The 26,482-nt window shown below is 27.8% G+C and overlaps 2 protein-coding genes across 3 annotated transcripts in view; one reads left to right on the top strand and one right to left on the bottom strand.

Annotated features, from left to right (window-relative positions):
* LOC109604153 (polycomb group protein Psc) overlaps positions 1-3,243 on the bottom strand; it is a 179,935-nt gene extending 176,692 nt beyond the window's left edge. For both annotated transcript variants that reach the window (XM_049969316.1, XM_049969315.1), the window contains exon 1: positions 3,123-3,243. The gene's annotated coding sequence lies outside the window, so the exon portion shown is untranslated. The remainder of the gene's footprint in view (positions 1-3,122) is intronic.
* A 599-nt stretch (positions 3,244-3,842) lies between these two features.
* LOC109594994 (zinc finger protein rotund) overlaps positions 3,843-26,482 on the top strand; it is a 296,098-nt gene continuing 273,458 nt past the window's right edge. Inside the window, exons 1-3 of the mRNA XM_049968500.1 lie at positions 3,843-3,932; positions 16,569-16,660; positions 16,908-16,930. The gene's annotated coding sequence lies outside the window, so the exon portion shown is untranslated. The remainder of the gene's footprint in view (positions 3,933-16,568; positions 16,661-16,907; positions 16,931-26,482) is intronic.

Genomic DNA, 26,482 nt, shown 5'->3' with positions numbered 1-26,482 from the left:
ATTTATATAAAGATTGGGGAGAAAGATATGGACAATTGAACATTTAAGAAGAATGCCATGAAATTAAAGAAGAAATGCATCAAATCAAGAAAATTTGAAACAACTGATAGAATGGTGAACTGTAATTTATATAAATTTAGTTTAACTATTAAATGGACAGGAAATTAAGATAAAACTTACAAGACATTAAAAAAATTATCAAGACAATTAATTTAACAAACCTTGAAGAGTATTTAAAAAGAATTCATTGAAAAAATATTAAAGTCAGACTGATTTTATTGAATTTCTATAAAGATTGGGGAGAAAGATATGGACAATTGAAACAAATTGTTGAGACAATTAATTTAACAAACCTTAAGAAGTATCTAAGATGAATTCAATGAAAAAATTATAAAGTTAGGTTGATTTAACAGAATTTTATAAAGATTGGGAAGAAGAATATGGACAATTGAACATTTAAGAAGACTGCCATGAAATTAAAGAAGAAATACATCAAATCAAGAAAATTTGAAACGTAAAAAAATTAAGACAATTAATTTATTATTGAGAAGCAATTTATAGAGATTATTAAGATAATTAAAAAAACTCTTTGTGTGAATAAAACTTAGAGATTTTTAAAACAATTAATTTATCTAGGAGAAAATTAAAGAAGAGATTAGAAACATTGATGAGGACCAAAGAGAAGAGACTAATGTAAACCAGAAAGAAGCAACAGAGAAGACAACTGAATTACGCATCGACCATGGGGGTTTTATTAAAACTGAAACTGTTGCTTTGTTTATTAATTCGCCTCACAACTTTCCGGACACACGGACAAGTAACTGTCACCCAAAAATAATTTACCGGTGGCGGTTTTAATTAATCGTAACTGTTGCCTGCGATATTTTATTGTCGCAATACATCATGATACGAGAATTCCCGTCGCGACGCTTCTTAATAACGTCGTGGATGTGTTTTATGGGGGCTGGTTTTCGCGGTCGCCCTCTTATATGCGGGGAAACGACGGAAATTAGCCGCCGTCGTCGGGCGCATCCACCAAATATCCGTTCCCCATCCAACGGACAATCCGAAATTGAAACTGGGCCCGAATAAATTAAAAACGCGGCCCCGCACGTCGACGGAATTATGCGACGATAAAAAGCTGTTCGGCTGCGGCTAATGACGGTATAATAATGGTAGTCACAATTAATATCGCATAACGTTCAGCGTTAAGAGGGTGTCGTCGGTACAGCGTCATATTGTTTTGCCTGGCTAATGGGCCGGCGATTTGCATCCGATTAACATAGACATTTTCATAAAATTACCCGCAGCTCTTTTCGCCCGGCTCGGGCTAAATAATTCGATGCGACGTTTCGGTCTGTTCGGTTGAATTTGAATTTGAAAGAGGAAAACAATGATGTGGCAGTTAGTTAAGGGGGTTTAAAAATCTATTTGCTGAAGGCGGTTTCACAGTTTAACAGTTGTTTTAGTTGTGTTATACGTCTAGGAAAAATTTCAAATGTAAACTCCATTATAAAAATTACTATATTCTTATTATATAAAATGTGACACATATATTTCTGAACTGAGCTGTACATAAATGTAGCAACTTTAATTTTTGAAGAGCTTTTTAATGATTAAATATGTGTTATTTGATTTAACATTAAGACTTTGTATAATATCCTTTTTGTTTTATAAGTTTGGCCCATTTCCGTGTCAAAGAATCGATCATTTTACACTTATACAACAAGTCTATATTCGTTCATGCTTCTTGAATAGCTGTGCATTTAAATTTGTAAAATTTTTATGTCGAATTTAGTTATGAACGTGATCCCCCATGTTTTCTATAAGGTTAGGGAGAAAGATATGGACAATTGAAAATATAAGAAGAATGCCATGAAAAAAATTGTTAAGACAATTAATTTAACAAACCTTGAAGAGTATCTAAGAAGAATTCATTGAAAAAATATTAAACTCAGACTGATTTAACTGAATTTTTATAAAGATTGGGGAGAAAAATAAGGACAATTGAAGATATACAAAGAATGCCATGAAAAAAATTGTTAAGACAACTAATTTTAGCAAACCTTAAGAAGTATCTAAGATGAATTCAATGAAATAAATTTAAGGTCAGGTTGATTTAACTGAATTTCTATAAAAATTGGGAAGAAAGATATGGACAATTGAACAATTAAGAAGAATGCCATGAAATTAAAGAAGAAATACATCAAATCAAGAAAATTTGAAACAACTGAGACAATGGTGAACTGTAATTTATATAAATTTAGTTTAACTATTAAATAGTCAGATCATTAAGATAAAACTTACAAAACATTAAAAAAATTGTTAAGACAATTAATTTAACAAACCTTGAAGAATTCATTGAAAAAATATTAAACTCAGACTGTTTTAACTGAATTTCTATAAAGATTGGGGAGAAAAATATGAACAATTGAAGATATACGAAGAATGTCATGAAAAAAATTGTTAAGACAATTAATTTGATAAACCTTAAGAAGTGTCTAAGATGAATTCAGTGAAAAAAATTTAAAATCAAGTTGATTTAACTGAATTTCTATAAAAATTGGAAAGAAGGATATGGACAATTAAACATTTATGAAGAATGCCATGAAATTAAAGAAGAAATACATCAAATCAAGAAAATTTGAAACAACTGAGAGACTGGTGAACTGCAATTTATATAAATTTAGTTTCACTATTAAATAGTCAGAAGATAAAACTTACGAAACATTAAAAGAATTGTTAAGACAATTAATTTAACAAACCTTGAAGAGTATAGCTATTTTTAATATATTTTAATAAGTTGCTATTTAATATTTTACTTAATTGATTAAATTAGATACTTGAATGCCACTGAGTGCATGATATAATATAATGTTGATAATGAAAAAGAGATTTTATACTTTAAAACTGTTAAATTTAAGACTTTATGTACACACATTATTATAAATAGTAAAACGTTCATGTCATACAAAGTGATACTTCAATCTAATTCTATTAGACTCATGCACATTGATTTGATTGAAGATTGTTGTCCTGCTCATCTTTTATAAAGTTAAATTGTTTCACAAAGTGCCTAAAACTGGTCCACTAAACAACATAAAGTAAGGTTAAGAACTTACCGTTGTGTTATGTTGTATTGTCGTCCTGCAGATCCCATCGTATTGTTAACTGTTTATACGCGCGCATCTAATTAAACACTCACATTCACTAATTATATGTATTTTATACCGAAAAATTGCGTTATTTTGTAATTTAATGAAACGACGCCTAAGACACGAAGCCGGCTATTTTTGTAAACAATTGAACATCAACGAATCATGCGCATTAGCATAATTTTAAAATATAACTCACAGCACCCTACGATTAGTTCCAAAAGTGCGTTCAAATTAAATAAAATATGACTTAATTTACAATTACGTGTGTTATGATCAACATAATTATTACATTTCTATGTTATACAATATTTTGCACAAATGTACGTTTATTTATTTGGTGCGTTACCTTGCGTCGACAGCACTTGTTTTGATATCGCAGTGGGCTGTCAAAATTAAGGACGCGTGTAAAGTCGGTGAGTATTTTAAGGAATACAAGTCTTGTTACGCCTTTAATAATTAAACACACGCGACCCGCCGATGTAAGGTCTTTTAATGCCCTCACTGGACAATAAAAAACGCGGTGATTAATTAAATTTATGATAAAAAACGGCGATTAAAAATTTCGCCGATTGTGCGCATGCGCCTAGGTATCAAACAATTGGCATTTAGAGAGACGCGGTTTAATAATTTACGTTTACTGTATTTATTGTCCATATTATTTATTATTTATTTTGTTTCTTATAGGATACGGTAAATAGAATAAAAACTGGTTTCGTTGTGATTGTGCGGTGCGTTGAACTGCAGCAAATATTCAATGCAATTTTGTTTTTAAATGTAAGTATTTCACACATATTTTTTTCCTGCCTCAGGCCACCATTTTTGAAATTATAATATGATGTTGATGGTAATAAACAGAAGTAATTCCAACACAAATCCATATATCCTAAGCAGTTTAAATAGCCCAATTGGTTATAAATATAATATATTAACTTGTGTGATATTAGTCAAGTACCTTGGTGGGAAAGAATAAAGTAATTTCCTAACAACGAGGTACCATGAATTATAACCAAATAATTTAACTTTAACAGCTTGCAGCTTATAAGTACACTTAGAGACCCTAAACACAATGTAGTAATTACTTTAACAAGGTGAGGTAAGGTAAATTTACTTGAACAAATAACTAAATTGGTTAATACTTAAACATTGTGATGGTTTTCTTAATTGTGTTTTTAATTATTGTTGTATATCTGTTATATTTATCCTTATCAAACTTAGTTTCTTAAATATTAGTTATTTTGTAGTATAGTTTTGGATTTTCTCAACTTTTTTAATCAATAATCTAAGAAAGACTCATTTAATCTATTTTAGTAAAGTTTATAGACTTCTTAAATTTAAATTCATAAGTTTAGATTATTATTTTTATAATTAGTCTGAGTTTTCCATATTGTAAAAGAATTTTTAATAGATTTTAATATGTAAAAAAGGGAAAACTAAATAATGAAGCCAATATTTTGATACTTATTTAAATATTATAAGTATATAAAGGCTTTTTAAGTTTTTATTTTGGTATACTTATGATTTTTCAAATAATAAATTGACTTTTATTAAACTATTTACATCTACAGTGTAAAGAAGATCAATTTCTAACCTAATTAAGATCAGATATATGAAAATCATTAAAAAATAACTAAAAATTATGTTCAAAATGGTAAATATTTTAGTAACCTTTAATAGCAAAAATTAATTACTGATATAAATTGACAAAATTTTAATAAGTTAAATTTAAATTAATAATGTTTAAATTACTATTTTTAATTAATTAGAGTTTTCCATACTGAAAAAGCATTTTTAATAGATTTTAATATTGATGAAGATCATATATAGTTACTTACTTAAATATTATGAGTATATAAAGCTTTTTTAAGTTTTTACTCCAGAATAATTATGATTTTTTAAATAATAAATTGACTTTTATTGAACTCTTTTAACCTACAATGTAGAGGATTTTGAGTCAGATTTGGAATTAAATTCATTTACATGTTTGTGATTCTTAATAGCAAAAAATAATTATCGATACAAATTAACAAAATTTTAATAATTTAATTTTAAATTAATAAAGTTTAGATTACTATTTTTATAATTAGTTTGAGTTTTTCATATTATAAAAGCATTTTTAAAAGATTTTAAGATTTAAAAAGAGTTAACTCACTAATAAAGCCAATGTATTGTTATATACTTAAATATTATAAGTATATATAGCTTTTTTATGTTTTTATTCTGGTATAAGTATGATAAATTGACTTTTATTGAATTCTCATCAATTTCAAGTCAATTTCTAATCTAATTAAGATAAGATATGTGAAAATCATTAAAAAATTACTAAATATTATGATCAAAATGGTAAATATTCTAAATAATTAATTATTTTGAGTCAGGTTTGTAATTAAATTCATTTATATTTTTGTGATTCTTAATAGCAAACAATAATTATTGATACAAATTAACAACATTTTAATAATTTAATTTTAAATTAATAAAGTTTAGATTACTATTTTTATAATTAGTCTGAGTTTTCCATATTGTAAAAGCATTTTTAACAGATTTTAAGATTTAAAAAGAGATAACTAACTAATAATGCGAATGTATTGTTACATACTTAAATATTATAAATATATATAGCTTTTTTAAGTTTTTACTCCAGAATAATTATGATTTTTTAAATAATAAATTGACTTTTATTGAACTCTTTTAACCTACAATGTAGAGGATTTTGAGTCAGATTTGGAATTAAATTCATTTACATGTTTGTGATTCTTAATAGCAAAAAATAATTATCGATACAAATTAACAAAATTTTAATAATTTAATTTTAAATTAATAAAGTTTAGATTACTATTTTTATAATTAGTTTGAGTTTTTCATATTATAAAAGCATTTTTAAAAGATTTTAAGATTTAAAAAGAGTTAACTCACTAATAAAGCCAATGTATTGTTATATACTTAAATATTATAAGTATATATAGCTTTTTTATGTTTTTATTCTGGTATAAGTATGATAAATTGACTTTTATTGAATTCTCATCAATTTCAAGTCAATTTCTAATCTAATTAAGATAAGATATGTGAAAATCATTAAAAAATTACTAAATATTATGATCAAAATGGTAAATATTCTAAATAATTAATTATTTTGAGTCAGGTTTGTAATTAAATTCATTTATATTTTTGTGATTCTTAATAGCAAACAATAATTATTGATACAAATTAACAACATTTTAATAATTTAATTTTAAATTAATAAAGTTTAGATTACTATTTTTATAATTAGTCTGAGTTTTCCATATTGTAAAAGCATTTTTAACAGATTTTAAGATTTAAAAAGAGATAACTAACTAATAATGCGAATGTATTGTTACATACTTAAATATTATAAATATATATAGCTTTTTTAAGTTTTTACTCCAGAATAATTATGATTTTTTAAATAATAAATTGACTTTTATTGAACTCTTTTAACCTACAATGTAGAGGATTTTGAGTCAGATTTGGAATTAAATTCATTTACATGTTTGTGATTCTTAATAGCAAAAAATAATTATCGATACAAATTAACAAAATTTTAATAATTTAATTTTAAATTAATAAAGTTTAGATTACTATTTTTATAATTAGTTTGAGTTTTTCATATTATAAAAGCATTTTTAAAAGATTTTAAGATTTAAAAAGAGTTAACTCACTAATAAAGCCAATGTATTGTTATATACTTAAATATTATAAGTATATATAGCTTTTTTATGTTTTTATTCTGGTATAAGTATGATAAATTGACTTTTATTGAATTCTCATCAATTTCAAGTCAATTTCTAATCTAATTAAGATAAGATATGTGAAAATCATTAAAAAATTACTAAATATTATGATCAAAATGGTAAATATTCTAAATAATTAATTATTTTGAGTCAGGTTTGTAATTAAATTCATTTATATTTTTGTGATTCTTAATAGCAAACAATAATTATTGATACAAATTAACAACATTTTAATAATTTAATTTTAAATTAATAAAGTTTAGATTACTATTTTTATAATTAGTCTGAGTTTTCCATATTGTAAAAGCATTTTTAACAGATTTTAAGATTTAAAAAGAGATAACTAACTAATAATGCGAATGTATTGTTACATACTTAAATATTATAAATATATATAGCTTTTTTAAGTTTTTATTCTGGTATAAGTATGATTTTTTAAATAATAAATTGACTTTTATTGAACTCTTTAAACCTACAATGTCAAGAGGATCAATTTTTAATCTAATTAAGATAAGATATGTGAAAATCATTAAAAAATTACTAAAAATTGTGTAAATAATTAATTACTTCGAGATTTTAATTTAAATTCATTCACATTTTAGTAATCCTTAATACTAAAAATTAATTATTTATATAAATTAACAAAATTTTAATAATTTAAATTAAAATTAATACTATTTTTATAATTAGTCTGAGTTTTCCATATGGTAAAAGCATTTTCAATGGATTTTAAGTTCCAAAAAGGAAATATTAAGTTTTTATTCTGGTATAATTATTATTTTTTAAATAATAAATTAACTTTTATTGAACTATTTACATCCACAATGTAAAAAAGATCAATTTCTAAACAAATTCATATATAATGTGAAAGTTATTACCAAAATAATCAAAAATTATGACCAAAAGAGTAAATGTATTAATTAATTAAGCTATTTTTAGTCATACTTTAATTTAAATTCCTTCTCATTTTAGTAAACCTTAACAGAAATAAATCGTTAAGATAGAAATTAATAAAATCTAAATAAGTCAAATTTAAATTAATAAATTTTAGATTACCACTTTCATAATTAGTCTGAATTAAGCTATTTTGGGTAAGATTCAATTTAAATTCTTCCCCATTTTAGTAAACTTAATTACTTTCACCGTAAACAACAATATATAATAAATTGATTCTATAATTTAAGATGAAATATTTTCTAAAAATTTGATTAAAACTACTTTAAATTTAAGTTACTTTAACCCCATTGTGCTATTATACATAAAAACGAATGGTTCATTAGATTTTATGGGACCAAACCGTGTTTTTTTCCTTTCGCAACATTTTAAGCCAAAAGTAAAAATGAAATTTACGCGAACGTCAACCAGAATCCTTAAAATCGTAACGACGAAACTCTCGCAACGGGCAATAAATCGCCACGCACATTAGCGGGGCGTTAAATATTTCATTGACCGACCCAAAAAATGGCATATCATCACGCCTTAATCGAACCGCCCCGTACATAGAAAACGAACGACAAAAGACCCGAGCGTAACGTTCCATCGCGATCTCGACTTCACCGACGTGAAAAACGTCGGTGCGCATTTGTTTTTGCAAATTCCTCACGGTCGACGTGAGTATGTTTCAGATTGCACTTATTAACCGAACCGTTTTTACTCGCCAACGTTCCGTCAAAATTGATTTCGCGCTTTTCAGCTATTTTAATTCCGTTTTTGCGCTTAATTTTTGCCTTGCATAAATTTCGACGCGGGCTTGATTGAGTCGCACTCCCGAAGACGTTGAAGACCAAAGGCTAGTGCTGCCGTCGATGGTCGTCGATGCCATTGTGTCAGAGGCGATTTGTGAATCGAGCTGTTTTTGAAATTCCACCGGCCAATCGGGCGCTGGGTGCACGCATTGAAAAATCAACCGCCCGTCTCCAGATACGACGGCCATTCGTGTGCGGCGAAAAAATCGGCATAACTTGGCCACAAAAACGCTCACCAGAACCGGATCAAAAGTATTTACGCGGCCGGGAGCCGCAGCCCCGGCCTGAATCCACTCTGGAGGCCGCGGGGCGGCCTCCACTACGTCCCGATTTGAATACCGGTCATCAAAAACGGTCCGTCAGTGCGTACGACCGTCAATTAGCCCACACTTCAGAGGGAAGAGATTTCAACCAGTGCCAGACCTGGTGTTTTCAGGTGTACGTTTCAGGTCTCCGGTTTCAAAATGGCAGCTTTTACAGACACACACACGCGTGACGTGTCCATTCGTTTTCCCCCCATTCTATTGTTTCGCTTTGATCCGGTCTCGCGATTTTTATTTTCGCATCGGCAATGAGCAAGCAACATGGAGGCGAAGGGGGTTGGATTCATGGCGATTGGGCACGTTTTGTTTTTATTGGCCGGTCTTTCAGGTGGTTGATTGATGGCGAAGGGTTTTTTTTTCTTAGTGGCGTGGTACGCTTTCGTCGTCAAGGTTTTAGATATTTCGGTTCGGGAGACGTGATGAACATATTGTGGTGTTCCATCCTTATTTTGTTTATGTAATTAAGATTGGTTCCATATATTGTGAAGAGTTTACAGACAGGATGTGAAAAACTCTATTTTCATAATACATTGTTTAGTTTAAGATCATAAAACTTAATTGTTGGATGTAGGAAATTAACATGTTTTTATAAGCATGGATGTTAAACATTGTCTCTAGCTCTTCCCAAATTACTAATAATAAATATTGAAAATTAATAATTAAAAAAATGTCTGTCTAAAGGTGTGAACTGAGGTAAACTTTCTAATAAGAAGTGTTGAAAATTGGTAAACTGTTGGGTAATATAACTCTTCCTAGTTGCAGTGAAGTAGTAACCAAAATTTAAGTCAAAAGTTGATAAACGGTTGATCAACATGTACACACTAAGCCAAGTCATCTGATGTTCAACAGTTGCTCAGCAACGTTTGCTCAGTCTGTTTCCTTCTTCACAGACTTTATTTTTACATTGTTCAGTTCAAGTAGATAAATTTTAGTTGCATAACATAAGAAAGTATGGATTAAGGTTACTTTTATAAGAATGGATGTAAAATCTTCTTCACAACCCTTCAGTGAATTTGTGAATATGTCTAAGGTGGAAACTGAGGCAAATTTACTGATAAGAAGTGATGAAAATTGGCAAACTGTTGGGTAATATCGGTCTTCCTAGTTGCAGTGAAGAAGTAATCAAAATCTAAGTCAAAAGTTGATAAACTGTTGATCAACATGTTCACACTAAGCCAAGTTATCTGATGTTCAACAGTTGCTCAGCAACGTTTGCTCAGTCTGCTTCCTTCTTCACAGACTTTATTTATACATTGTTCAGTTCAAGCAGATAAATTTTAGTTGTATAACATAAGAAAGTATGGATTAAGGTTACTTTTATAAGAATGGATGTAAAATCTTCTTCACAACCCTTCAGTGAATTTGTGAATATGTTTAATGTGGAAACTGAGGCAAATTTACTGATAAGAAGTGATGAAAATTATCAAACTGTTGGGTAATATCGGTCTTCCTAGTTGCAGTGAAAAAGTAATCAAAATGTAAGTCAAAAGTTGATAAACTGTTGATCAACATGTACACACTAAGCCAAGTCATCTAATGTTCAACAGTTGCTCAGCAACGTTTGCTCAGTTTACTTCTTCACACACTTTATTTTTACATTGTTTAGTTTGAGAAGATAAATTTTAGTTGAAGAACATAAGAAAGTATGGATTAAGGTTACTTTTATAAGAATGGATGTAAAATCTTCTTCACAACCCTTCAGTGAATTTGTGAATATGTTTAATGTGGAAACTGAGGCAAATTTACTGATAAGAAGTGATGAAAATTAGCAAACAGTTGGGTAATATCTGTCTTCCTAGTTGCAGTGAAGAAGTAATCAAAATCTAAGTCAAAAGTTGATAAACTGTTGATCAACATGTTCACACTAAGCCAAGTTATCTGATGTTCAACAGTTGCTCAGCAACGTTTGCTCAGTCTGCTTCCTTCTTCACAGACTTTATTTATACATTGTTCAGTTCAAGCAGATAAATTTTAGATGTGTAACATAAGAAAGTATGGATTAAGGTTACTTTTATAAGAATGGATGTAAAATCTTCTTCACAACCCTTCAGTGAATTTGTGAATATGTCTAAGGTGGAAACTGAGGCAAATTTACTGATAAGAAGTGATGAAAATTGGCAAACTGTTGGGTAATATCGGTCTTCCTAGTTGCAGTGAAGAAGTAATCAAAATCTAAGTCAAAAATTGATAAACTGTTGATCAACATGTTCACACTAAGCCAAGTCATCTGATGTTCAACAGTTGCTCAGCAACGTTTGCTCAGTCTGCTTCCTTCTTCACAGACTTGATTTTTACATTGTTCAGTTCAAGCAGATAAATTTTATTTGTATAACATAAGAAAGTATGGATTAAGGTTACTTTTATAAGAATGGATGTAAAATCTTCTTCACAACCCTTCAGTGAATTTGTGAATATGTTTAATGTGGAAACTGAGGCAAATTTACTGATAAGAAGTGATGAAAATTAGCAAAGAGTTGGGTAATATCGGTTTTCCTAGTTGCAGTGAAGAAGTAATCAAAATCTAAGTCAAAAGTTGATAAACTGTTGATCAACATGTTCACACTAAGCCAAGTTATCTGATGTTCAACAGTTGCTCAGCAACGTTTGTTCAGTCTGCTTCCTTCGTCACAGACTTTATTTATACATTGTTCAGTTCAAGCAGATAAATTTTAGATGTGTAACATAAGAAAGTATGAATTAAGGTTACTTTTATAAGAATGGATGTAAAATCTTCTTCACAACCCTTCAGTGAATTTGTGAATATGTTTAATGTGGAAACTGAGGCAAATTTACTGATAAGAAGTGATGAAAATTAGCAAACTGTTGGGTAATATCGGTCTTCCTAGTTGCAGTGAAAAAGTAATCAAAATGTAAGTCAAAAGTTGATAAACTGTTGATCAATATGTTCACACTAAGCCAAGTCATCTGATGTTCAACAGTTTCTCAGCGTTTGCTCAGTCTGCCTCCTTCTTCACAGACTTTATTTTTACATTGTTCAGTTCAAGCAGATAAATTTTAGTTGTATAACATAAGAAAGTATGGATTAAGGTTACTTTTATAAGAATGGATGTAAAATCTTCTTCACAACCCTTCAGTGAATTTGTGAATATATTTAAGGTGGAAACTGAAGCAAATTTACTGATAAGAAGTGATGAAAATAGGCAAACTGTTGGATAATAACGATCATTATTATGTTCACCATAATGCTCAAGCATTTTGGCGACAAACATAGCTACTAACAAAGGAAGCAACAACCCACTTATAAAAATATAAACGTCCTCCTGCAAAAGAGCCTGGAGTGGCCCATAAAAGTAAAATTACTCGGAATTGTACCCGTCAGTAATCCGCATCACGTAATGGTTAATATCAAGCAATTTTTGACCATAAATAAGTCAGCCGACGTAATTGTCCGGCCGGTCTATGTGACGGGCCGCTAAAAATTTATGTCTCTATCAGCGTTACGAGGCGAATGAGGCCGCGGGACGCCGGGGGCCTCCAATAAAGTGTTGTTGACTTTACATAAGGTGCCCCCCGGGCGAATGGAGAGCGGGATAATCTCCAGCTTCCGGACCGAGACGGCCACACGAGCTCGACCATCGACGCAGGTCATTCTCACCAGCTCCGTCTCTTTCTAGAGCTCATCAACTGTTTTTTATTATTATTATTGTTATTTTTAATACTTAGTTGTGGTTTATTTTTGTTGGCTAAATTCTTTTGACATTAGACATTAGAAATAATTTATTAAAGCCCGAGCAAGGTATTACGGGGCCATAAAGCTGAGCCCTCTCATCTTATCTGGGAAAGATTAATAACCGCGCTCGAACGTCATTAACATTTGACAATTATTACCGGATTTATTAACTCGATTAATAAACCGCGCTACGTTTCAGATACAAGATAATGCGGCTCGGCAATTTACCACAACAAGGATAATTTCTCGGGCACGATTATTCAACCAGTTCGAAGAAGGCAAAAAAATAACTAATAATAAAACAAACATCGGCATAGATGAGTGAGCCGGCGATTTATTTAATATTTTCCCTGATGGTCATTAGATCCGAATCGATCTGGGTGCAATTAATGCGATGAGTTTCTGGTAGAAAATCTCTTGTCATATCCTGAATCAGTGGCTCTTCCTGCAGGCGTACCTCTTCGTCATTAGCTTAATTAGACGATACAGTTATCGTTTTATCTCCCATCGATGTTTACACAAGTATTTCAATCAACGGGCTGAAGCATCATCCTAATAGAGGCTGTGGTGATCAGAATTTTTCCTCTGAAGGTCTTAAACAATGCGTATTCTAACATACTTCAAATAGAAATCTAAACGTCAGTGTTTGTCATTCAAAAGTCATCATCACCAACATGTCAGATCCAGATAAGCCGTGCGGTGCCTTCAAGAAGGAGAAGAAGGGTTTGGAAGCGTTGCCGTTGCAGGAAACGCCGGTAGAATGTGAGTACGACATCATCCTGGGCTCCATCGTTGTGACCGAAGAAGGACGCTTCTACCACGTGCAAGGACTAAGACCGAAGGACGTGGAGATCATCGACAGGAGCAAGGAAGGAGGCACCGACAAGTGTCCGGATTCTTGTCCACCTAAACCAAATACATGCTAAATTGGAAATTTTAATAAAATGATGAGCACGGTTGAATTTTGATTTTTTTATTGATTTTTGTCTAAAGCCCAGAATTATTTTGTTCCTATAATCCTTTCAAATATATATATTACATAGGTTATATGAATTTTAAAGATTATGTGTATATTACTATCCAAAATTTTGAATTAAATTAAATTTGTAAAAAATAGACTTTCTAAATGGTATAAATTTTCTAACTTTCTAGATTTTATAGATTTTAAGGTCTTCATATTTTATGTTTTTTAAGATTCATAAATTATGTGGATATAGATTTCATAGATTATTTGTATTAAATAAAATTTTGAATTAAAAAGAATTTGTAGAAAACACAGATTTTTTAATTTCTGAAAATTCTATAAACTTTCTGATTTTGTGGACTTCAAAAATCCTGTATATTTTATAAATTATTCAGTTTATATGGGATATGAATTTCACATGGGGTTCATAGAATGTTACAAATTTCATGTATTTTATACATTATTTATGTTTTATTGACCAAAATTTTGAATTAAATAGAATCTATAGAAAACAGATTTTCTAAATGCTGAAAATTCTATAAACTTCACTTCACAAATTCACATATTTTATAAATTATTTATATTTTAATAACAAAAATTTTAAATTCAATAGAATGTGTAGAAAAGACAGATTTTTTAAATATTGTTCTATAAACTTTCTGATTTTATGGACACAGATTTATATATACTTCATAGAACTTTACAAATTTATATATTTCACATTCTGATAAATTCTATAAACTTCTCTATTTTATGGACTTAAATAATACATTGAATTCCTATATATTAAATGAATTTCATAGATTCTGTGAACTCAGATTTATATGGGCTTTATAGGACTTTACAAATGTTTGGATTTTCTAAATGTTGAAAATTCTATACGATCATTTTCCATACGATCAAAATCCATATAATCAAAATCCATACGATCATTTTCCATACGATTAAAATCTATACGATCAAAATCCATACGATCATTTTCCATACGATCAAAATCCATATGATCATTTTCCATACGATTAAAATCCATACGATCAATTTCCATTCAATTAAAATATATAGGATGAAATCCATAAGATTCAATTCATACTGATTAAATTACATAGTTTCACTTTAATAACTTTATGGATTTTTATTTTTTTTTACTAATACTAATTTCCTGAAAAATCATTTCTATACATTAAATGAATATTATAGATTTTATGGACTTCAAATAATTATATGGGTTTACAAATTTTATATATTTTATAGATTATTTACGTTTTGTTAACAAAAATTTTGAATTAAATAGAATTTGTAGAAAACACAGATTTTCTAAATGTTGAAAAATCTATAAATTTTCAAATTTTATGGGCTTTATATAACTATAAATCTTAAAAATTATTTAGTTTTCATAGATTATATGGATTTCATAGATTTTATAGATATGACAGATTTATATAAATTATTAAATTTCTATACATTAAACGAATTTTATAGGTTTTATGGAATTCACAGATTTATATGGGTTTACAAATTTTATATGTTTATAGATTATTTACGTTTTATTAACCAAAATTTTGAATTAAATAAAATATGTAGAAAACACAGATTTTCTATATGTCAGATAATCTATATATTTTATAAATTTTTAAATTTCTGTAGATTAAATGGATTTTATAGATTTTGATGGGTTTACATATATTATATATTTTATAGATTATTTATATTTTAATAACAAAAATTTTGAAATAAATAGAATTTGTAGAAAACACTTTTTTTTCTAAATACTGAAAATTGTATAAACATATATTCAATTTATTTAAGAATTTTAAATCTTTATATGGGTTTCATAGATTTTATGGACTTCACAGATATATATGAATTTCAGAGAACTTTACAAATATATATATTTTATAGATTGTTTATAGTTTATTATCCAAAATTTTGAATTAAATAGAATTTTGTGGGAAACACAGATTTTTTCAATGCTGAAAATCATATAATTTTCCTGATTTTATGGATTTAATTAATAAATATTAATACTATATATTAAATGGATTTTATAGATTTTATGGACTCCTCGTAGTCTTATCTATCAAAAAAAAATGATATATTTGAATGTATGAATAAAACGATGAACACGGTTGGGTGTAGTTTTATTTACAATTAGTACATTTAGACTAATCGACTTAAACTGTTTGGACACGTGCCCCCCCGGTGGCTTCGTTAGCCCTTTTTAATGCCTCAGGAATTTCTTTTCCCGTAATTACGATAAATTCGTTGGCATCGGGCCCCCGCAAATATATCATATACATTTTCAATTAATTCGGGAACAAATAGCCGGGGTCCTTTAACGCGATTACATCCTCCAGATCGAGATATCAAGGAGCGATTAATTTATCCGGCCGGCCGTCGGATTAATCCGGGCCAAAAGGGAAACGGGAACGAGATCGGAAAATCAAATCTAGCAATTAGAATACGGGACGGCGAGTGGTCAGTCGGCATAAATCACACTGTTGTTTTCTTACGTCGTCCAGATAACGTTTACTAATTAAATGTTCTTGTCCTGTTTATTTACGGCCACCCCTTTTGGTGCGCGACCACGTCATAATTCACACACACACAACCGCCGCCGAGGCACCCCCAATCTCTCGTGCATTCGTACATTTACCAGGGACAAATTTACTGTGCGCTTATCTAACGCTCTACTATTATTAAATTTCAAACGTATCTAAGACGCTTCCGAAACACCATTGTTCCAGCCGAGTATTTATCACGCCAAAAAAGCAACAGCCCGAGCTTAGCTAATATTAACACATTAAATATGCTTAAGAACCGTTTATGTGTTTTATATGAATAATTTATGTGTATTTACTGGATATAAATCGGCATGTTTTGAACGGACGATCGACGATTTTTTTCATATTTAACCACTGATTATCTGCATCTCTTATAGATTCATTGCGATCGAAAGCTATCATCTTCACTCTCCATTGACTGCGATAATGGTCGGCTGAAATTCCAGCAGATGGTACGGCCGATAATTGGGTGAGTACCGACCTGAATTGTGCATGAGGATGAGTACTAGATGCACTAAAATTTTATGGTCGTACTTTTGCTTTAGGTGTTTTTTAAATTTTTGACGCATGGGTTTCATGTTTTCTTTCACTTTTACTTTTTTTTAACATAGCAATTCCTTATATCATTCACATTTAATTACATACAATTTAGTATTTTTTTAACATACCTCATTAAATGGTTAAATTAATATTTTTATTTTTTGGTATTGTTTCAGGAGACGGTACCATCGATAATTGGGTGAGTACTTCTAATTTTGCCTGAAGATAAGTACTGACTATACTTTTGCTATATGTTTCTTTTAAATTTATAAAAATACTTATTTTGAAAACAAATCTCCTTATCATATACATTTTATGGATTATTTAATTATTCAATAACTAAAATTTTGATTATTTGGAATTTATACATTACATATATATATATATATATATATATATATATATATATATATATATATATATATATATATATTTTATTTAAATTTTAATAACTAATCTTTTGAATCAGATATATAAAATTTATGAATTCTACAGATTTTATAGACTTCATAGATTTTATGGACTTTGTAGATTTATAATGGCCCCGTATATATTTTATGTATTATTTAAATTTTAATAACTAAACCTTTCAAATAAATAGAATGTTTACATTTTTTTATTAGGCAAAATGTCGAACAACAAAAATTATAGAATATACAGATTGTGTAAAAAAATTTAGATTTTATAGACTTATATGGAGTTTTATATAGACTTAATAGATTTGATTTTGAATTTTTTTAAAGATTTTCTAGAAATTTTATAAAGACATTAAAAATTTCAAAAATTCTAATTTTTTTTTAAGTTCTATAAATTATATGGACTTCACGGACTTAGACTTTGTAGATTTTATACATTAATTATATATTTTCTTACATAAAATATTTTAATAGAATTTAAGGAAATCTCAAACTTTTTAAATAGTAAAAATTACATAAATTTTATATAATTTATAGGCTTCATATTCATTATATAAACACTTTAGCATTTTATATATTTTATAAACACTAAAAATACTATAGTTTATATGGATACATTTTTTGAACATCATAGATTTTATGGAATTTGTAGATTATGTGGACAAATTGTGTATATTTTATGGACTTCTTCTATAGATTAAACTGATTATAATGGCTTCATACATTATATGGACTTAAGGTTATGAACTTCATAAAATTTTATAAAGCTATTACATTTTAACGATGTTTTAAATAATATGGACTTCATAGATTTTATGGAATATATTGGTTTCTTCGAATTTTATAATATATTTTCGGCACTTATATAAATATTAATATTTTTTTTTTACATTTAATAAATTAAATTATATAGATTTCACATATCTTATGGATAGAATTTTAAAAATTTATAGATTTTAAATTGTATTGTATTGTATATTTTTTAAGTTCTTTAACTTCTATAGATTATATAGATTAAATGGATTTTACAGAATTTATATATTATATATTATTATATTTTTCATCGAATTCCTTACGTTTTATACACATTTTTTGATATACATATTCTATAGATTTTATAAATTGAATGGACTTCATAGATTTTATGGAATTTATTGTTTATATAGGTTTCATCTAATTTTATATATTTTCAGCACTTAATAGATAGATATTAATATGTTGTTCACATTCTATAAATTATTTAGACTTCATAAATTTTATGGACAGAATTTTATATAGTATTATATTTTATTCTATTTTTTATCGAATTTAATTTAATGTATTTTACAATTTCTTTATATTCTATAAATTATATTAGTTTTACGAATTTTACTGATTTCATAGTATCTTATAAATTTTGTAGATTTTATGGACAATAGAATTTTACAATTACTACTTTATTAATAAAAATTTTAAATTGAAATAGAATTTATAGAAGACACTGACTTTTTAAATAGTAAATTTTCTGATTTTATGGAATTTATTGTTTATATAGGTTTCATCTAATTTTATATATTTTCAGCACTCGATGGATATTAATATTTTGTTCACATTCTATAAATTATTTGGACTTCATAAATTTTATGGGCAGAATTTTATATAGTATTTTATTTTATTCTATTTTTTATCGAATTTGTTAAATATTTTACAAATTCTTTATATTCTATAAATTGGTTTTACGAATTTTATTGACTTCATAGTATCTTACAAATTTTATAGATTTTATGGACAATAGAATTTTACAATTACTACTTTATTAACAAAAATTTTAAATTGAAATAGAATTTATAGAAGACAATAACTTTTTAAATAGTAAATTTTCTGATTTTATGGATTTATAGATTTCAGAGATACTCTATATTTTTTAGATTATATAATTATTTATATTTTTTAAGGGTTTTGTTGCATTCAATTCTATTAATTGTAAATTTATTCTGTAATTTAACATCTTAAAAGTTGTTAATTTCAGATTTCTCAAATTTAGTCTGAGCCACGCTAATGAACAATTAACAACGTCGTTCGTCGGAGGATAACGACCAGTCGCACAAGAGCACTAATTCCTTATTTATGAACGGCAGGCGGTCCGTGTCGTCGTCCCGGCACGCCGTTAAATAATCCGTAAAACATAACCGACCCCGAAAGGATAATTTTCATGGAGGAGGGGGCACGGGGGGTGATTCGGTGCGTACGACCAGGATGCGATAATTCTTTTTTCGTCCGGCGTGTCGGCACTGTTTTCGGCCGAGCGTCGCGACGCCGCTACGAAAGCGGGGGAGGAAGCCGGGCGGCCGTTTCGCCGATCTAGATCCCATTTACGGAGTGTATAAATTTTTCGACTGCCTAACTCGCAAGGTCCCATTCGACAGGATCAAGATCGCATCCTGTTTTTTTCCAGCACTATCTGTCGCATACATATAAATGACAACGTTTTGTTTTTGCTTTCTTTTACGTTAAGGGAATGAAATTTAGTGTGCGGAGGTGGACGGACGGAATTCTCACCTGTCTGTCGTGTTTTCGAGATGTTATCGATAGGAAACGATCTAAATTAATGTTGGACGTAATAAAAGTCGAATGAATAATGAAGCTGTATCTATTCCTTGATTTGTTTAATCGGTTCCAATTAACCAAACGCGGAGGAAATGATTCGCGTTAATGAGCTGAGCGAAAACAGGTGCAAATCAAAACAACCAAATCAATTAACGAGGCAACATTTATACTTTCAATTAATAATATTTTTATAAATTCCGTAAATCCTATAAATTCCATAATTTCTATAAATTTCATATTTTCCATAAATTCCACAAATTCTATAAATTTCATATTTTCCATAAATTCCATAAATTCCATAAATTCCATAAATTCCATAAATTCCATAAATAAATTCCTTAAATTCCATAAATTCCATAAATACCATAAATTCCATAAATTCCACAAATTCCATAAATTCCATAAATTTCATAAATTCCATAAATTTCATAAATCCCATAAATAAATTCCTTAAATTCCATAAATTCCATAAATTCCATAAATTCCATAAATTCCATAAATTCCATAAATTCCACAAATTCCATAAATTCCATAAATTTCATAAATAAATTCCTTAAATTCCATAAATTCCATAAATACCATAAATTCCATAAATTCCATAAATTCCATAAATTCCACAAATTCCATAAATTCCATAAATTTCATAAATCCCATAAATAAATTCCTTAAATTCCATAAATTCCATAAATTCCATAAATTCCATAAATTCCATAAATTCCATAAATTCCATAAATTCCATAAATTCCATAAATTCCATAAATTCCATAAATTCCATAAATACCATAAATTCCATAAATTCCATAAATTCCATAAATTCCATAAATTCCATAAATTTCATAAATTCCATAAATTCCATAAATTTTATAAATTCCGTAAATTCCATAAATTCTATAAATTCCACAATTTCTAAAATTATGTATTATCCATACATTCCATAATTTGTATAAATTTCATAAATTCTATAATTTCCAAAATTTCTATAAATTTCATATTTTCCTTAAATTCCACAAAATCCGTAAATTCCGTAATTTTTATAAATTTTACAAATTCTACAATTCATTTAAATATCATAAGTACCATAAATTCCATATATTCTATAAATTCTATATTTTCCATACATTCCATAATTCGTATAAAGTTCATAAATTCTATAATTTCCAGAGTTTCTATAAATTCCACAAATTCCATAAATTCCATAAATATTTTAAATTCCATAAATTCTCTATAATCTATAAATTCTCTATTTTTCATTTATTCCATAATTCGTATAAATTATAAAAATTGTATAATTTCCACAATTTCTATAAATTTCAAAATGGAATTATGGTTATATAAATTCTATAAATTCCATATATTCTATAATTTCTCTAAATTCCATAAATTCTATAAAATTATAAAATCTATAAAATTTATAAAATCTATAAAATCTATAAAATCTATAAAATCTATAAAATCTATAAAATCTATAAAATCTATAAAATCTATAAAATCTATAAAATCTATAAAATCTATAAAATCTATAAAATCTATAAAATCTATAAAATCTATAAAATCTATAAAATCTATAAAATCTATAAAATCTATAAAATCTGTAAAATCTATAAAATCTATAAAATCTATAAAATCTATAAAATCTATAAAATCTATAAAATCTATAAAATCTATAAAATCTATAAAATCTATAAAATCTATAAAATCTATAAAATCTATAAAATCTATAAAATCTATAAAATCTATAAAATCTATAAAATCTATAAAATCTATAAAATCTATAAAATCTATAAAATCTATAAAATCTATAAAATCTATAAAATCTATAAAATCTATAAAATCTATAAAATCTATAAAATCTATAAAATCTATAAAATCTATAAAATCTATAAAATCTATAAAATCTATAAAATCTATAAAATCTATAAAATCTATAAAATCTATAAAATCTATAAAATCTATAAAATCTATAAAATCTATAAAATCTATAAAATCTATAAAATCTATAAAATCTATAAAATCTATAAAATCTATAAAATCTATAAAATCTATAAAATCTATAAAATCTATAAAATCTATAAAATCTATAAAATCTATAAAATCTATAAAATCTATAAAATCTATAAAATCTATAAAATCTATAAAATCTATAAAATCTATAAAATCTATAAAATCTATAAAATCTATAAAATCTTTAAAATCTATAAAATCTATAAAATCTATAAAATCTATAAAATCTATAAAATCTATAAAATCTATAAAATCTATAAAATCTATAAAATCGATTAAATTTATGAAATATATAAAATCTATAAAATTTATGAAATATATAAAATCTTTAAATTCCATAAAATCCTATAAAGTCTATAAATCTATAAAATCCATAAATTCTGTAAATTCCATAAATCCTATAAATTCCATACATCCGATAAATTCTATATGTTAAAGAAGTTCCATAATTCCTATAAATTTCATAAATTCTATAATTTTCATAATTTCTATAAATTCAATAAGTACCATAAATTACCACACACTACCACTGCACTACCACTACACTGCCACTACCACTGCCACTACCACTACCACTACCACAAATTACCTTTACCATTACCATTATTATTATTATTATTATTAATACTATTTTGCTAGAAATTAATTATTGTTTTATAATAATGATAATTTTTTAAATTATCATGTAAGGTTTCCAAATATATAAAATCTTTAAATTCCATAAAATCCTATAAAGTCTATAAATCTATAAAATCCATAAATTCTGTAAATTCCATAAATCCTATAAATTCCATACATCCGATAAATTCTATATTTTAAAGAAGTTTCATAATTTCTATAAATTTCATAAATTCTATAATTTTCATAATTTCTATAAATTCTATAAGTACCATAAGTTCTATTATAATTTCCATGTTTTTCATAAATTCCATAAAATCGTTAAAAATCTCTAAAATCTATAAGATCTGTTTAATTTGTCGTTGGTAAGTAAAGTAGCGTTTATCGTCAAGAAAACGACGATGTTAAGTGGTCACTAGCGTGGTGGAGACTAATCTTTAGAAATCTGATAATAACAACGTATAAAATATTTAAATACAGAATAAATTTCTAACTATTTAATAGTGTGTGATGTAAAAATGTTTAAAAAACCGTAATAATGCAGAGAATGCGAGTCGGTCACAACATAACGATGTTAAACTAATTATTTTACATTGTGGTTTGATTGCTGAACACATTTTATGTTAATCAGACATTGTAACGCGGATCGTTAAATGCATAAACGTTTACAGAAGCCGGTAACAACAATTCGAAATATAATAACAGGTAGTAAACTGGTAAAGATACCAATCAAGACGGGGAGAGCCAACGACCAAATAAACACGAAAGAAAAAAAAAAGACGGGCGTAACAACGCGTTGTTTACATATGTACGTTTCGAAATCGACGCGGTCCCGTCATGCGACGGCCGTCCCGGGTCCTTTCGTGAATGAAATCTCCATGCGACCTTGGTCGGAATCACGGTAGCCGTAATTACGTCCCCGGAGTGCATGTTCCGAGAATGAACCTCACCTCGTGCATACGAAACGAGAGCAAAACAAAAAACAAGACGAAAACAAAAAAAAAAAAAATAAAATGAACGGCGAGGAGGCGAAGACCGGCAGCAGAAGCGGCAGCAGCGTCAGCATCATCAGCAGTCCTTAAAATCGATTCAAACGAGAGACACGCTAAAACATCATTACCGCAATTACCCCCTCGCACGTCGCCCCGGACCGGTCCGAGACGATCTCTCATCTTCCCCCGGTTTATCTTGACTTATCTCACGGCGACCTGCATCGGCGGACACAAATTACCGGTGCCTCTTCGTTCGCTCGTTGCTCTCCTTTAAATCGCATCGCAGGCCACTACTGTATTAATATCGCCTCCGGCACGCCGTTGCGGTCGGTATTAAAATGTGATTTGGGGTTTTCCGGTGGTATGTTGATAATAAGACATTCTAATAAGTGATGTTGTTTTGAAATGTACATAATACACATTCATATAATTTATTATAGTAGTAGATCTGTAAAAACTGTAGAATCTATCACAGAAATTCAAGGAATCCACAAAGTATTGAAAATTTATAAAATAATAAACATTATTAAGAATATACACATATAAAAACTATAATAATTAAATCTATAAAACCTAAAAAATCTCTAAATCCATAAAATCCATAACATCAGATTTATAATCAGAAAACCCATAAAAAATTTATTGTATAACCTCTATAAGGTCTCTAAAAAATATTTATAAAATATATAAAATTTCTCTAAATCTCTAAAATCTTTTTCACTCCCTTTAAAAACTATAAAATCTCATATCTAAAATAAATATATATATATAAATATGTATAGAATCTCTATGAATCTCTGTAGAACCTATAAAATCTTTATAAATATTTTATAAAATCTCTAAAAATCTATAAATTCTTTATAAAATCTCTATACAATTTTAATAAAATCTCATCTCTATAAAATTTTAATAAAATCTCAATGACATCTATAAAGACTCGAAATAATATTTATAAAATCCTATAAGAAAATCTATAAACTTTCTATAAAGTCTCCATAAAATCTCTATAGTCACTATAAAGTTTCTATAAAATCTTTATAAAATTTGTATAAAGTTTGTATAAAATCTCAATAAAATATCATTTCTATAAAATTTCTACAAAATCTCTATAAAAACTTAATAAAAACTTTGTAAACCTCTATAAAATTTGTATGAATCTCTATAAAATCTCTATAGAACCTATAAAATATATATAAAATCTATAAAATCTTTATAAACTATTTATAAAATCTATATAAAATTTCTCTATATCTCTATAAAATCTCTATATAGTCACAAAATCTATAAAGATTTTATAAACTCTGTATAATGTCACAAAATCTATAAATATTTCTATAAAATTTTTGTAAAACCTCATCGGTATAAAATATTTATAAAAACTGCCACTGCACTACCACTGCACTACCAATGCACTACCACTGAACTACCACTACACTACCACTCCACTACCACTACATTGCCACTACACTACCACTACACTGCCACTACACTACCACTACCACTACCACTACCACTACCACTACACTACCACCACCACTACCACTACCACTACCACTACTACTACACTGCCACTACACTACTACTACCACTACCTCTACCACTACACTGCCACTACACTACTACTACACTACCACTGCACTACCACTACACTGCCATTACATTACCACTACCATAACCACTACCACTACCACTACACTACCACTACACTACCACACACTACCACTGCACTACCACACACTACCACTGCACTACCACTACACTGCCACTACCACTACCACTACCACAAATTACCTTTACCATTACCATTATTATTATTATTATTATTATTATTATTATTATTATTATTATTAATACTATTTTGCTAGAAATTAATAATTGTTTTATAATAATGATAATTTTTTAAATTATCATGTAAGGTTTCCAATTTTCCAAAAACTTTGGTATAGGTGAGACTGATATGCGGCATATTTGTCTATTTGTGTATAATTCTATTCATAATTTTAACAGTATTTAAAATCCCCACGATCACTACGAATGCCACTACCACTACCAATACCACTACCACTACATTACCACTGCACTACCTCTGCACTACCACTACACTACCACTGCACTACCACTACACTGCCACTACACTATAAATTTAGAGATTTATAAAAATTAAAAAAGGAAAAATTTTAGAGAAACAGAACAAAAAATTTATACATATTTATAAAATCTGTACAAATCTCTATAAATTTTTTGTTCTGTTTCTCTAAAATCTCTTTTGTTTTAAATCTCTATAAATTATCTCTAAATCTATATAAAATATGTGTATTTTCTATTTAATAATTATTTTTTTTTAATTATTAAATCGCAATAAAATTTATACTCTATAGAATCTCTATATAAAAATATATATAAAAAATAATATCTCTATAAAATATATAAATCTCTATAAAATCTCTATAAATCTCCATAAAATCTACATAAAATCTCTCTAGCATTTCTTTACAAAGTTTTTATAGATATTTATAAAATCTTTATAAATTTCTATAAATTTTTTGTACTATTTTTTAAAATTCCTTTTTTTAAATCTTTATAAAATCTCTATTTAAAATCTGTATAAAATCTTTTTAAAATATCTATACAATTTCTATAAATCTCTACTAAATCACTATCAAATTCCTATATATCTTTATAAAATCTCTTTATCTCAGTGATTCACCAAGTGTTTATAACATTTTATGTATGTTATTTATAAACTAAACCGCAGTTTGAAAAAACCCTGACATATAAAATATATTAAGTTTATAAAATCTTGTAAAAAAGTCTGAGTTCTTAAGCTTACTCAGATTTTGTTCACGCGCGTCCAAAAAATGATAACGACAATTGAAACAAATCATTGAATATCAAGTAAAAATAGTCAAAGATCGTGTACACACACGACTTAAATAAATTTGTCGACACAACAAAAACGGCTTTGGCACGAAAGTGGATTTGTTAGATTTGTCAATTGAATAGATTCCGTCGTTTGTGCGGACGTGGAGATGTGGGGACCCGGGCCTGGTCCGCAGTTGATTTACGGCAACAAATCTGGACAAACATGTCTTGAGGGGATGTCCGCACGGCCCTCGTTTATCATCCCCTGACCGTTTT

Source organism: Aethina tumida, chromosome 6 (genome assembly GCF_024364675.1).
Source record: "Aethina tumida isolate Nest 87 chromosome 6, icAetTumi1.1, whole genome shotgun sequence".
Classification (NCBI taxonomy): domain Eukaryota; kingdom Metazoa; phylum Arthropoda; class Insecta; order Coleoptera; family Nitidulidae; genus Aethina; species Aethina tumida.
Note: the sequence above shows the minus strand (reverse complement) of the source record. Positions and strands in the feature narration are given on the sequence as shown.